Here is a 15,376-nt window from a genome sequence, read left to right on the forward strand (position 1 = left end):
CTGAGATTAAATACAAGACTAGCATGGAGAAGCAAAGTCTTCCAAGTGCCTGAAGTTGAGAAAACTGAACGTGCACATGTATTCAAACAAAGACAGGTCATCACTGATTACCAATAACGACTAATGACTGGTAAATCAGTCATCAAAACACAGATTCCTTCTTTTATCTTTTACTCCACATGAAAATTACATCTAGTCAATTATACAACAAATAATTAGATTAAAAAAAGCCTTTAAAACAGAATATGAAACAAAAATGATAAACTAGTAACCATATGATATCAGATATCTCACTGCTACAAGATGATGCCCAACGCCCACATAATATGTTCAAAATGTACTCTTTAGTCCCATTTCACAAGTTTGGCTGATATACAAGAGCAATCATGAGGGGTAAAAGAATCAAGAAATGTAGAAAAGCTTTTCACCAAGTCTGTCACCCCTATATTTTCGGTTTCAGAGTCACATTGGTTATCCCTATGCCAGATTTAGGTTGGTAATGTTCATCTGTATCCACCTCTTCGATTTCCTGCACAGTGGAGTTTATGGTAATTAGACTAACATCAACTATAAGTGCACCTTCTTGAATTGAACATCTGGGAAATAAAAATCCAAAACAGTATGGCAATTATTACCACATTGCATGACAATATACAAGCTAATATGTTAATATGCACAAGCCTTTTTTTTTAGAAAAAGAAAAATAATAAACAAATAAATCGTAGTAGAGTAAAAGGTGTATATTTTAAATGCTATGCATGCATATCCATTTCCCAAGTAAATAAACCATGTGGTCCTACAAAAGTTTCTTGAAAAGGTTGTCACTAAAAGTGGGTAACTTAACCACTAGATTGTGAATCAACAGACAAAAATGAACTCTAGTTTTATTACCTGAACAACATCCTCTCCCTTGATTACCCTTCCAAAAACAATAAGCTTTTCACTTAGATCTGGCATTGGTGCAGTTGTGATGTTAAGGTCAAATCCTTGGTTGTCATGTTTTGCTTTAGAAGTTCCAAGCATGAATGCTTCGTGCTTCAAACTAATCAAACATTAGAAAACTCACAAATCAGTGATCACAAAATATCAACAAGCCATGTAACACAACATCATTGACACATGGTAAACCAATGGAGAAAAGATAAGAAAGAAATCGTAAGAAACCTAGAGCAATTCAAATTAGCAACCTTGTATCTAGTTGACTGTAATGTTTTCCTCTTGTGGTCCAATCTTCAATACTGCCCAGCTTATCAACATCCCCTGCTTGACACATAGTGCTTTATAATATGACGAAAAAGCATTCCCTTTAAGCGCCCCCTTTGACTGCAAATAATTCATACTTCATCAAGGACAATTGTGGCTGAAATGTGTTATGCCGAGCATAGATTAGCATTTGATAGCATAAAATTCTCAGAATGCAGTGAGCTTGAGCAAACCAAAAGTCGGGAATCTATCCACTCATTTAAAGATTTTGAGTTCATGATTCACTAACTTAAAAAGAGCAAGTATTCAACTGATGACATAAATTTTTATCCTAAATGTTCACCGATCTATCGACCCTTAACAATAAGATTCTGCTTAAAGTTTTCATTCTTTGCTCATTAATTAGCCTATATGATAAATTACCATAGAAAAACCTAAAGTGCTAATTACTATGAATAATTCATGTGCTTTATTAAGTGATTCCAAATTGCATTAGACCAAACTGGTACAAACAACATCCCACATGCATCATGTTTAGACTTCAACACAATGTCTTTGGTGAATATATTAGTCTAACTGACAGACCAAGTATCTCCTCAGAGGCCTACTGGTTAATTTGCTTGACAATATGATAGGAAAACATTAACATTTCACTTACATTATAAGAAATATTCACAAATCAGAAAATAAAAAAATATGGAACATTAATGTAAAACTTAAAAATGAGATAAAATAATAGTTTCAGTACTTACCATAGGTCAATAAATTCATCAACTACATCTGGTGAGCTATCCTTGAAAAGTTCCACAGTTATCGACCCTTTGTGGGTGTCTATTATCTAAATATAAAAAAGGAAAAGTAAAACAATATCATAAAAGAAATCTGAATTGATTAATGTTTCTTGAATACAGCATAGATGCCTGAGATAGACTAGAACTATACAAGTCTCCCACAAAAGCCAATAGTTAAAATTAAAATACAGTTTCAGTACATTAAACACACACACACATATATAGATATATACTTTCACATAATTCTTGCAAACTTGATAGAAAATTTAAATCGATCTTGTTTCATAGCCAGTAATCATATCACATGTATATGCCCACAAAGATAAACATATATCAGTAATCGATCTCGAAAAGAACTGGTTAATCAGGATAACTAGGATACTGCATCCCAGCATGTGAAGAAACATACCGCGTATCCAGGGAGATCAGATTTCTTTGAATCCATGAAAGAATTCTCATCCTACAGACACAAAGAAACACCGATGAGAGGGGTTAAGACTAAAATCGTAAATGCAAGTCACATACAAATAGAAATAACAAAATACATCTTGCATTGGCATGGAAACAAAACTTAGATGAAACATTCCATAAGACTGTACCTCAACAACTAATTCTTGATTTTCTGCTTGAAAGCTTGACCTAAACACAAAACAACGAGAATTTGTCACTTAACACAATAAGGTTAAACATTTCTTATTTCTGCAAGAAGAATTAAATAATATGAAATAAGAGATTTTCATATTGCAAAAAGATCACAAACCTTTGGGACCAGTGTTTATAGGAAGAGAACAGAAAACACAAAGCCAGGACAACAATCAAAGTGAACAAAACGATACTAGTGACACTTATTCGATTTGGCCCTTTCTTCCTTTTACTTTGTAGTAGCAGAGCTTGAGGCTTAATCTTCGCCATCAAATGCAAGCTTCAATTTAACTGCTACAAAATACTTAAAATTAAAACCCAAAAAAAAAAAAATTCTTCTTTTTCTCTTTTTTTACAATTATTTTCAAAAGGCAGAATCTTTGTGAAATGTAAATATAAAACAATTTAAAGCAATTTTCAAATTAAATTCCGGTGACAGACGACAATTTAATTGAACCCTAAAAATGGAAAGTAGAATGAAAATAGCGGGAAAGTTGCGGGAAAACGGAAACTTTAAAGTACCTATGTTTCCTTCGTCGAAGAGGATCTCTCTCTTCGCGACAATAAACTTACGTTTACAGCTTTTACTGATCCCTTGAGCTTTGGATAATTGGATCCCCTTGCTTTTCTCGTGGAAACACTTATGGTCGCAACTTTTCACATTTCTTTCATTTTTGTATATTTGGCTTGTATATGTCTGTAGATGGCAAATTGCCTCCTGCCATCAACTGAGCTGCGGTCCAGCCAATGTCACCCATTTTTTTGTCTTTTTAAATTCTTTTACACTATTTAACTAGGTTTCTAATGAATGACTTATTGTTACATTCTTTAATTACTAATATATATAAATATTTAAAATAATACATTTTACTATCAATTAATTAATTAATTTAATATATAGTTGAACTATGTATATTATTTATCAACCATAATTGATGATAAATGTAAATCTGATTTTTTTTTTTTAACTTAACAACAACTGATTTCTTCTCATTCATGTAAGCATGGTTCAAATCTCATATCTCCTATTTCCAACATAAGAAATTTTATTATCGCAAATGGATGGAATGTATAAAATATGAAAATAAATTTAATTCTATGCAGTTAATATTTTATTTTATTTTTGTAACATAATATCTATTTAACATATTATCAATTATTTGATTGTGTAATAAAAATGTAATAATTTACCAATAATAATAAAGTGTTAGCTTATGAGTCTACCAAATCTTTTTTTTAACAAAGATTTTTATTTTTAGTTGAGTTTTTTTCCTTAAATAAAAAGAATAAATTTAATTACACATTTAAATAAATTGATATTTTTTACTCTATCCGAACATTTTAAATAGTCATTAGTGCATATGTTTACAATTAAAATCTTTTATTGACTTAACTCGAGAATGGAAAAAAAAATCAAATAATTCGTCTATTTGGAAATAATTTAAATGTTTCTATATTAAAAATAATCTAAAAATAAATATTATTTTGATTTATTATTTTGTTTATTTATTAAAAATAATTTTAATTACCTTTTAATATCAATCATCCTAGGAAAATAAATAAATAAATAAATAAATTTTTTTTCATGTAAAACACATTAACTAGTTTTTCATGCTATACAGTGCTTAATAATTTAAAATAAAAATTAAATATTCAAGTTTACCACTGGATATCCATATTTGTATTAGACGATTATACCATGGATATCCATAATCATGCTTTTGCACTTTAATACATATCAATATCAATGATAATAATTGAAACGAAAATGAACACGTGGCTAAGAAAAAAGAATTTTAAGGCCATCTTGATTTTCAATCTATATATATGAAGGGAAAAGGAAAATTACATTTATAATTAAAAAAATTCTAATCAATCCAAATAATAATAATAATAACAGTTTTAAAATAACTACTATTATGGTGCGTTTAATTTTTAGATTGGGAAATCATAATCATTGACAACATTTATTTCGCAAAATAAATCGAGAATCAAAATCGAAATTGTAGGACCCACCTCAATAATAATAATAACATTAATAATAATAATAATAATAATAATAATAATAATAATAATAATAATAATTAGTTGATATATTAATATATTGTTAACAATAATTAATAATAATAATAATAATAATTTTTGAATAAATAATCACTATAATTAAAATATAAATAATAATTATGATAATAGTTGATTTTACATTCTTTAGTAATTTGTCATAATCTAACTCATTTTAATTTCAATTTCCATAGTTCAAGTAATCCAATTTCGATTCCCATAGTTCAAGTAATTTGATATAATTTAACTTATTCTGATTTCCATTTATAATTCTGATTTCAGCTCATTCTCATTTCTGCTCATTGCGAATCCAGTTTAGTAAACGCAATAATAATATAGGATTTATATTATCAACGTAACACGGATTTTCAAGATCTACAATAAATTTTGATTTCATACTGTGCTGTAAACCAAACATCCAATGCAGTGTCAAACTTGCGATGAAGTTCAGACTGTCGGGAAAGAAGCAAATAATTTAAATTATCAAGAAAAAGCGGAAGAAGATTTTCCGTTCTATCATTACAAAGCCTTGCACTAAAGAACTAAGATATTAGCCATCAATATCGAAGACACTCTTCTCGCTATTTCTCTCTACACCATTGGGTGAAGAAACTTGTGAACTAATTTCGCAATACATTACAACAAATAAATCACGGCAAAATTAACTCTAATCTTTCACTACACGTATAACGTATATGCAAAACACAAGAGGGCAAGATTCACAAGAAATTCACGTCATCTTCTTGTTGTTCCAGGACAATAGTGGCAAGAGCAAGTCTGTATGCCGAGGATCTTAAGTTTCGAACAAGAACATATATCTCTTTCCTCCGCTGCTTTTCTGGCATCTCATTCCATTGCTCCTCCCTAAGAAGAGCTAGCAAAACTGCCTCGCAGAAAGCCTGTGCCACAGGCTTCTTGCTACAAATAAAATAAACTATTATTCTAAGCTTTTATGAGCCGAGTAAAACAGTGTGATTAAAACAAAGAGCCTGGGGAGTCAAAATGAAGCAAAATGATGTACACTAACCTCCCTCGAACAAATCCAGTTGTGACAAAACCAATTGGCCATCTATGAGAAGCCCTACTAGCAGGATCCTCTGGTATCTGGAGTTCCCAATTACCAGAGACAGTTCTTTGAAATATGATCTCACAGAAGATTGAGGCATTTGAAGTTGAATCTCATTAATTCCAGAACTGCATCATAGAGACAAGAAACGTGTTGGATAAACAAGGAGAATAGTTATCACACAAATAACTAGTTTCATATGAAGATGAGTGTTAGGAGGGAAAGAATAAAAGTCCCCTAACACTCAAGTCTTTTTTCTCTTCCCTTTCAATAATGCTCTAGGAATAAGAAAATCCCGAAGAGTTAGTTACTTCCAAACACTCGAACTGCAAAGTCTCTTGCACATATCATCAAATCACTAACTACATTAAATTCAAAGAAATCAAGCTCAAAATGTTGAATGCAACAGATGAGTATCCAACCTGCTGGATGTGATCCATGGTTCTCAAAGGCCTTGAGAATTCAAAATAGTATGTGCCCTTTTGACCACCTGATGCATATGGACTGTCCTCTTCCACGAAACCTGTGGAGGCAAAGCTCGAGTATTATTCTAGAAGAGTAGAAAAATGAAAATATGACAGAGACTAAGAACTCACCAAAAAAAAAAATAACAATAAAAATAAAAAAGATGAAACGCAAGGTTAAAATTTTGAACTCAATACACCATGCTAAGTTGAAAAGCAAAGTGTGCTTTCCCTGAAGTATGAACAGTATGTGTCCCATGGAAAAAGGTCATAATGAATCAAAGTAATTTCATTATCTTATTAAATTCAGCCACTGGCTTGTCAACCTACAGCAAATGTAAGGTACCTTCGCTCTGCCTAAAAAGCAATAAACAACACAGTTTAAGTCCTCGTTTGGTATGACCTCTCTACTAGCTAAAAGAGCCTTTTTAATGTCAAAAGCTCTTTTCAAAATTATTTTGTGTCGTTTGGCTATAACTTAGTAAAGCTCTTAGTGATTAAAAAAGCTATTTTGCCTCTATTGGGGGCCCAAATTTTGCACTATTTGAGATTAGAGGTTGTGGAGCTTTTCTGAAGGAGTCATTTGTCTAAAATACCCTTATATTATTTCACAATCTTATTTAATTCGTTTCATGACTTAACTTTAAAAAAATTCCCCATTGAAGTATTTTCACAACTTAAAAAAATAATTAAAAAAGTAGCTCTCATTGACAACTAAATAATCAAAACTTTTTTGTTAAAAACTCTACTAGTACAAGCTTCACTAGTAGAAGATCTATTTGAAGAAGTTCTATTCGAAAAATTATACCAAATGGAGCCTTAATATATTACTATTACTACTCTATTGCTAGGGGTAAAATATATAAGTGTGTTGATGTCATGCAAAGAGACCATCCAATTTTACTAGCACTTAAAAGGGTCCTGCCTTAGGCAAGCAGTTGATAGCCTGTGTTGATTATCCAACTATAGGTAAGCCGTTGATGGCCTGTGTTGATTATCCAACTATAAACATACATGAAAAACGAAATTTAAATGTCAAATCCAAAACAAAAGTATAACTACCTAAATGAACACTAAAGCTGTTGTGCCACCAAGCCCCTTTCCAATCATTCTGTGCACTAGAATCATTCCCTGACAATGGATAAGACCAACTCTGGAATGATTGTATAAATCATTTAAAATCCATGCAGACAAGAAGATAATAAAAGAAGAACGTTATGCAGATTATGAAAACAAGAATTATAGTGGAGAGACAGATTTCTTTGTTTCTCACAACAGAACATATAGAAAAGATTTCTTTCTCCAGGCTAACCAAGGAAACATTATTATTTGAATATTTGATGTCAATTCAGATCAGCTTGAGATTTTGTGTAAAACTACTTGTTGACGAAGTTAACATGGCAAGGAAAATGAAAGGTTAATAACATGAAACCACATATTGCTGTTTACTAAAAAGAGAAAAAGCACTTCCTGTTCAGCTTGCTCCTTGCTAGAAGTTTTGAAAAGAAATGCCAGTTTCAACGGAAAATGAAAAGTTAATAACATGAAACCACATATTTTAAAGGAAAATGAAAAGTTTCAACGGAAAATGAAAAGTTGGATTTCAGTATGCAGCAAAATTTTCGCCTACTTGAACAAATACAAATTAAATACTGCCTTTATCATTCATTTCTGTAGCATCTGACAAAGTTCTGGTCGACTCTAGAAAAATTTGACTTTTCACTGTTAATTCTCCATGATATATTACATTTTGACACTTATAAGCCTAAGAACACTTCATCAGCTGATAAGAGGATTTTATTGTTTGCTATGAAAGAGAAATTGTATGTAATTCCAAACTAGAAAGATCATCCCCGCCCGTGAACAAGGAATTGGTTGATATTGCATAAGCCTATCATGAGTTTAATAACTTATCTTGTAGTTTGCTGCTTGTAAACTGCATCAAGGAGAGTTGGGTATGTTCAGCAACCATTTTGAAACATTAAGTTATCTTTACAGACAAGAGTAGCAATTTACAAAGTAGGACTTGTTAGAGTTCAAATGTTTCATAGCAACCAATTTGATACTTGTTTATTCATTTTATTCTCTTGTTTCTCTTCCAGCAAAGCCAGGACTCTTACTATTGCTTTTCGTTTTAAGCATCGTCTCGATCGGTTGGGTCAACTCGCACGAAGAGTCGGGTAAGTGGAGTTACGGGTTCGACTCTGAGATCTAAGTCCTGGCCAAGTTTAAGCTTGGACTCATCACACTCGATGGCCACGCTGATGATTGGGAAGACATTAACGGCTCTGAGTTCTCCCTCCTCCCTGCTCTTGACCCTCACGCTGAGCACGAGTACAAAAGCGAAAAAATGAATGTTAAGGTATGCTTTTCAGTTTTATTCAAATCATATTGTTTCTTTAATTTTCTCTCTTGATACGGTATCATTTTCTTTAGTGTTTAATTGATTTCGAGCTGACTTAAAAAATCTAATTTTGGTGGACCTTTTTTGCCTGGTTATTACAGGCTTTGCATGATGGACATGATGTATACTTCTTATTGCAAGTAGACGGGGAGTATGCGTATTCTAAAGGGTGAGTTTTGATTTGGAAAATGGAAATATTACTGATAGTTCATATTCAATAGTGAACAATATTTATTTTTTTGATGTGTTTGATCCGTCTGAGCTGGTACTTGTTGCCATATAATCCGCTTTTAGTTTGATTTATTTCCCATGTTCGGTACCGGTGACAAATTTTATCTGGCATATGGGTACACGTTTGTTCTCTAAATGGATACTTTCGTGACATCATTGTCAAGATGCATATAAATTTTGATTGGGGGAAATTAACTTTATATGCTCTATTTCGTCGGCATTTGGTCATCAAGATCATATCCAAATTCTTATCCTTCCTTATTTTGGTTGTGTGAATTTTAATTGCCATTCTATGCTTTTGGTGTTGTTCTATGGAAATGAAAAATTAATTTGGCAACTTTGCCAATGGTTTGGCTTTTCTTGAAATGGATTTCTTTTTCATAATGCAGTGAAAACACTAGATGCCCATCCATTGCGCTCATGTTTCAAATAGGTGAAGATGCCACTTATCACAATGTAAGTTATCCTACTGATTTCGGTGCCATGGCTACCTTCTTCTTTTACAATGTCTCCCATAATTATCGTCTTGCACTTTACATTGGATAAAAACTGTGAGAATTTATGTGTTGTTAGATGGGTGGTTGTAAAAAAGGAACTGGCTCTTGCACCAGCAAGACTTGCAAAGGTCATGAAGTTGACATTATGTATTTCTCAATTGAAAGTGCTATTCCTGGACGACTCTATGACGGCAACCCTGTAGATAATAGTGAAGGAAATGGAGGTGACAGGTGAAGTACAACTATAGAAGTGTAGTACAACCTAATTCTTGACATTTAGGACATACAGTCATATGCTTTACTGGTGCCAGCATATGCACTTTACTCGTTTTCTAATCATTTTTTCTTTTTTTTCTGCTGAGCAGATTTGGTCATCTGGTTGATGTTTACGTTTGGACCCCTCATTGTAGGTACCTCGATGGAATGGGCCCTTCAGGTATAAAATTAAACCATTCTAGATCCTTTATTAGCCACAAATGAAATATGTATACAATTACATGACTAGAAGAGATAAGAATTTTCTTAAAAAAGAAACATAAAGTGGGATAAGCCATAAAGCACTAAAGAAAGTGACTGCCAAGAACACAATCATCAAGCTGGCATTGAATGCTCAACTTTCCTCTCAAGTCAAATATTAGCTTTTTAGCTTTTGTGAGATACTCCATTTCATAATTTCCTAATGTTGGCACCCATCTTGAAGAGATTTTAAAAAATATTGAAATGCAAATCACTTATCTTATGGTGTATAAGGATCTCCAAGGACAACTTCATTTATTTTTTATCCATTTGACAATGTTCAACTATTATTAAGTGCTACAGCAAATGCTATAGCTCCTCATATTCTAATTTGTACTTACTCATCTTACATCAAGCTATCAAATGCCTCTTCACATTTAAGACGTAGAATGATATGATTTAGGATAAAATCCTTTGATGTTTATATTTGGCCATTCTTTATGCATAAAATTGATCCACAAGCAATATCAGATACTTTTTGAAAGTTTGACCAATGGCTGAAGCTATACTCTCTAGAAAGGATTCAACAACTGTTGAAGTTACAGATAGGCAATGCAACTCGAATGAGATTTAGAAACAATTGTTCCTAACCTGAAAATAGGTAGAGAAGAGCACACAATGTTTAGTAACTTGTCAATTTGCTATGTTTAATTTTTTCTTGTATATTGGATCAATTGAAACTGGCATTTCTAAGAGATGTACTTTTCTAATATATATGGAGTAACTTATTGCATTTCAGTCGTCAAAACTTCTAGCAAGCTGAACAAGAAGTGCCTTTTTTCTTTTTAGTAAACAGCAATATGTGGTTTCATGTTATTAACTTTTCATTTTTCACTTCCATAGAACAACACCAAAAGCATAGAATGGCAATTAAAATTCACACAACCAAAACAAGGAAGGATAAGAATTTGGATGTGATCTTGATGACCAAATGCCAACGAAATAGAGCATATAAAGCTAATTTCCCCCAATCAAAATTTATATGCATCTTGACAATGATGTCACGAAAGTATCCATTTAGAGAACAAACGTGTACCCATATGCCAGATAAAATTTTTCACCGGTACCAAACATGGGAAATAAATCAAACTAAAAGCGGATTATATGGCAGCAAGTACCAGCTCAGACGGATCAAACACATCAAAAAAATAAATATTGTTCACTGTTGAATATGAACTATCAGTAATATTTCCATTTTCCAAATCAAAACTTACCCTTTAGAATACACACACTCCCCGTCCACTTGCAATAAGAAGTATACATCATGCCCATCATGCAAAGCCTGCAATAACCAAGCAAAAAAGGTCCACCAAAATTAGATTTTTTAAGTCAGCTCGAAATCAATTAAACACTAAAGAAAATGATACCGTATCAAGAGAGAAAATTAAAGAAACAATTTGATTTGAATAAAACTGAAAAGCATTCCTTAACGTTCATTTTTCTGCCTTTGTACTCGTGCTCAGCGTGAGGGTCAAGAGCAGGGAGGAGGGAGAACTCAGAGCCGTCAATGTCTTCCCAATCATCGGCGTGGCCATCGAGTGTGATGAGTTCAGGCTTAAACTCGGCTAGGACTCGGATCTCATAGTCGGACTTGCAACTCCACTCACCTGACTCTTCGTGCGAGTTGACCCAACCGATCGAGACGGTGCTTAAAACGAAAAGCAATAGTAAGAGTCGAAGCATTGCAGCGTACGAGTGACCGAGCCCAGCTCGTTTATTTGAAGTTGTTGATGGTTGTTTTGTCAGTGTTCAATGTGCACAGCAGCCCATCTTGGACCCTCGAATAAATCCGCAATTGACTTTTATAGTTCTATTCAGCATCTTGCGCATTACCTGCACCATGCAGCAAGTAAAAAATTGTTACCAGCAACGAATGAACGGATTGCACATCTGTCAGACCGTCGTGATGTCATAACTTTACATTTGTCATCTGTATGTGGGATGAATAATCTTGTGTGTTGTCGTTATGAATTCGCTAATATTCTTATGACCAACAATTATCTATTGAAAGTTCCAGGTAACTTGTGTGTTTGTATTTTATATTATATATATATATATATATATATATTACACATTTCAAATATATTTACTTTTTAAGATAGAAGTAACCTATATTAATGCACATGAAAATTTCATTAACCTATATTACCACCAAATTAATTTTTTTCCCGAATAATAAACTTTTTGACTAGAATAAAATTAGGAATTTCTAAAACAATAATAAAATAAAATTGCAGCAATGCTTGTGCTTTTTCGATCAAATGAATTGCTTGTACATTTATTATTTAGGATTAATTTGGGATTGTGGTGATTGATAAAATAAGTCATTTTTCTTATGCTGGTAAAATAAGCTATCAATTGGGAAAAAAAAAAAGAAGTTTGGTATTTGATTAAATTGTGTTGTTGTAAGTTTAAAAGTTAAATTTTATTACGAAGGTGTTGTTTTATAATATAATGAACAAAATAAACATAAACTTAAATTATCTTTTATTTATATATTACGGTTTATAGAAAAATAAGATATAATTATTTTTTTATTAAAATATCAATGTTGTAATATGAGCTTTAGAGAGGTGAGGGTAGTTTACTTAATAATTTACTTATAAAAAAATAACTCTACTTTTAAAAATTATTATCAAAATAGAAAAACTTATAAAATAAGCTATTTTAAAAAAATTTACAAAATACTATCTTTATCAAAATTTATCGAATAAGCCGCTTGTATTATTGCATTCTCAATCATGTTGCCTTAATCAACAATAATAACTGATAAGTGCATAAAAAGCAGCACAAAAAAATAGCATACTAACATTAGAAGTTAAACAAAAATTAACTGTAAGACAAAAGAAAAGTCATTACGAGACTAATTTTTTCCTCATATGTCATTATTCTTAATTAATTGTCTAAGGCTCTAAGCTTCCGCGAACTTTCGCTTAGGAGTTTCTTGACGGAATTAATGCATCTTGGTAATTTTTTTTTTTAAACATTAGTCTATAAAGGCCGCTGAGTGTGCGAAACTCTGCTACCTCCGTGACGTGATGGACCGGATCACTTGCGTGTCTTATTTATGGTTGGCAATGGAATGAGTCTCATTTACAATTAATAACCAGTTGCTTTCCAAGAAACTAATATTTATCTGTGCATTTCATGTGATTTTATTTTTGGGAATTATAGGTTTTTTTTTTTTTGTTAATGGTAGAGAAATTGGTAAATACCAAAATAATTTTTTATCCTTTATCTCCCTTAGCCAAACAAGCTTGTAATATCATCAGGTCCGATCCTGAGATCAAATAAGAAAATACACACTGAAGGATACATACCCAAAGTACTTGATGCATAAAAAAATGATGAGTAATACTAGATAATTCACTATCTAATAAATGATTAATATATAATAATTGATATTCAACACTGGAATCCCTAACAATATGAATAAGTTAGAATCGCAATTATTAGAATGGGATTGCAATAGTTACAAATAATGTGTCAATATAAACATGGTTATAGCTAATTCTTTTGTTCATTGATCGCCGAAGCCGTTTATAGTATGTAGAGAAATCAGCTCATCAATAATGTCGGTGGAAGCTTAAATATAAATCATTTAAGAGTAGAGCTATTGGCACCGCCACTCTTGCAAAACCGCTCTTTTAAATACATCCATTAAAAAATCAATTGAAATTTCTTTCCTGCTATTCATTTAAGTTCCACAAATGTCTTTGTACCTTTCTCTCTCAGTAAATTCCGTAGAAGGGAGAGGAAAATGGAAAAAGAAAAAACATTCTTTCATGTATTAAAAAGATTGATAGAAGTGAATTCATGTTTCATTGCTGGAAAAATAGCGCACATGCGACTATTTTGAGTGGGACTTACTTGATGTAAGTGAAAGATTTAGGGTGATCTAAATACTTCTCTATAAGTAGTTTGAAATGATTTACTATATACTCAAAATGATGCTCAAATAAATGAGAAATTGTTAATCAAAACATACCCATGGAGTTGGAAAATTTTAAATATACTTATTCCACATGGAAAAGAAAGGTAAGGAAATTCCACGTGAAAAAGAAAGTTAAGGCATGAAAGACTTATATATAATTACTCATTGTGTATATGGGCAATAATATAAGTATAAATGCTCTCTTTCCCCCCCCCCCCGCCCCCCCCCCCAGTACCAGATGGTGCAAATCTTAGCCCGATTCGCTTGACCTGTGTGCACCCGTGTCTTGTCATATATGAACGTCAGCCTAAATCATGACAAGCCCGCCTTAACCATGTTTTTGCAATTTCTGTTGATTTTTGGCTACTAAAATGCTTGGAATTAAAAGCAAAGAATTATAACATACAAGAGTTAATTCTCAATATATATAAATTGGAAACAATATATATTATACAAAACCAAGTGCATAGAGTTGTCTTCCCTCTTTTAATGTTTTGCTCATGTCGAAGAGTTCAAACACTTTGAAAGTTCATTGAGCAAAGATTCAGAGGTGCGCTAAAATTGTTTCATTCTTGTTGTATAGTAGAAAATAATTGTTGTTCAAACCTAAAGCACTCGATAGTGTATGACAAAATTGTTTTAAAGAAACTATCTAGTATATGCCTCTTATTTTTCTATAAATTTATTTTATTTACAATTTCTATTTAGTTACTGTATTTGCTGTAATTTACCTAGAATGTTTAGTTGTGTTTCAATTTTTGTTGTACTCATACTAGTGCATGTTTTTAACAAATGTTAAAATTCCACTTGATTGTATAGTTATGTCGAAGGTAGAAATCACTAATAAATTCAAGTGAATTATTGACTATAATAGTCTAAAAAAGCAAGCTTTCCATAAGTTTAAAATAATAAAGTAAGAAATTTAGTACAACAAAAACCATTGTCTTAAAAAAAAAAGGAAAGAAAGAAAGAAAGAAAAACCCTTGTTATGAAACAATGAATTTACAGCACTTTAATTTACTCCATTGATCTATTGAATTTAATAGCCTTCATTAGTCCATCGTTTAAAGGATGACTATTTTTACTATAAAGGCCATGAGATTGTAATGTGAGCTATTTCTTTATTTTTCTCTTATTAATTATCAATCTAGTTGAATTATAACACGTTATCAACAGGACTAGTTTATATAAGTGCTGCTATTGGTAAGTATAGAATTTTGGTTTCATAATAATAGTCATTATAAGTATGCTTTGTGTTTGCCATTAGATTGGATATTCTAAAAAAAAAAAAGAATTATGATTTGATATAATATTATTTAAATTAATAGGTTATAATTATACTGTGTTTTCTTTTATGTTTATGATTATATCAATATCAACATCAATATATTGATTGCACAATATTAATATTGCAACCTAAAGTTTTACAATATAAAGAGGTAAATTAAAACTTGAAGTTTAATTACTAAACTTGTCGTTCTAGATAATAATTACCTTATCTGAACTTGAAGTTTTAGATGTACAATAGCATATATATGAATTTGAAAGTTTAAATGTATGCATGAAA

General features: G+C 31.6%; 1 protein-coding gene and 2 pseudogenes across 1 annotated transcript in view; 1 reads left to right on the top strand and 2 right to left on the bottom strand.

Moving 5' to 3' along the window:
- Nucleotides 1-3,298, bottom strand: part of LOC102612430 (peptidyl-prolyl cis-trans isomerase CYP21-4-like) — a 28,471-nt gene extending 25,173 nt beyond the window's left edge. The window contains exon 1 of the mRNA XM_052438131.1: nt 3,159-3,298. The gene's annotated coding sequence lies outside the window, so the exon portion shown is untranslated. The remainder of the gene's footprint in view (nt 1-3,158) is intronic.
- Nucleotides 108-3,306, bottom strand: LOC102612732 (peptidyl-prolyl cis-trans isomerase CYP21-4-like; annotated as a pseudogene).
- Nucleotides 3,307-7,624: 4,318 nt separating this feature from the next.
- LOC102613340 (uncharacterized) lies at nt 7,625-9,875 on the top strand (annotated as a pseudogene).
- Nucleotides 9,876-15,376: the final 5,501 nt, after the last annotated feature.

Source organism: Citrus sinensis, chromosome 3, assembly GCF_022201045.2.
Source record: "Citrus sinensis cultivar Valencia sweet orange chromosome 3, DVS_A1.0, whole genome shotgun sequence".
Classification (NCBI taxonomy): Eukaryota; Viridiplantae; Streptophyta; class Magnoliopsida; order Sapindales; family Rutaceae; genus Citrus; species Citrus sinensis.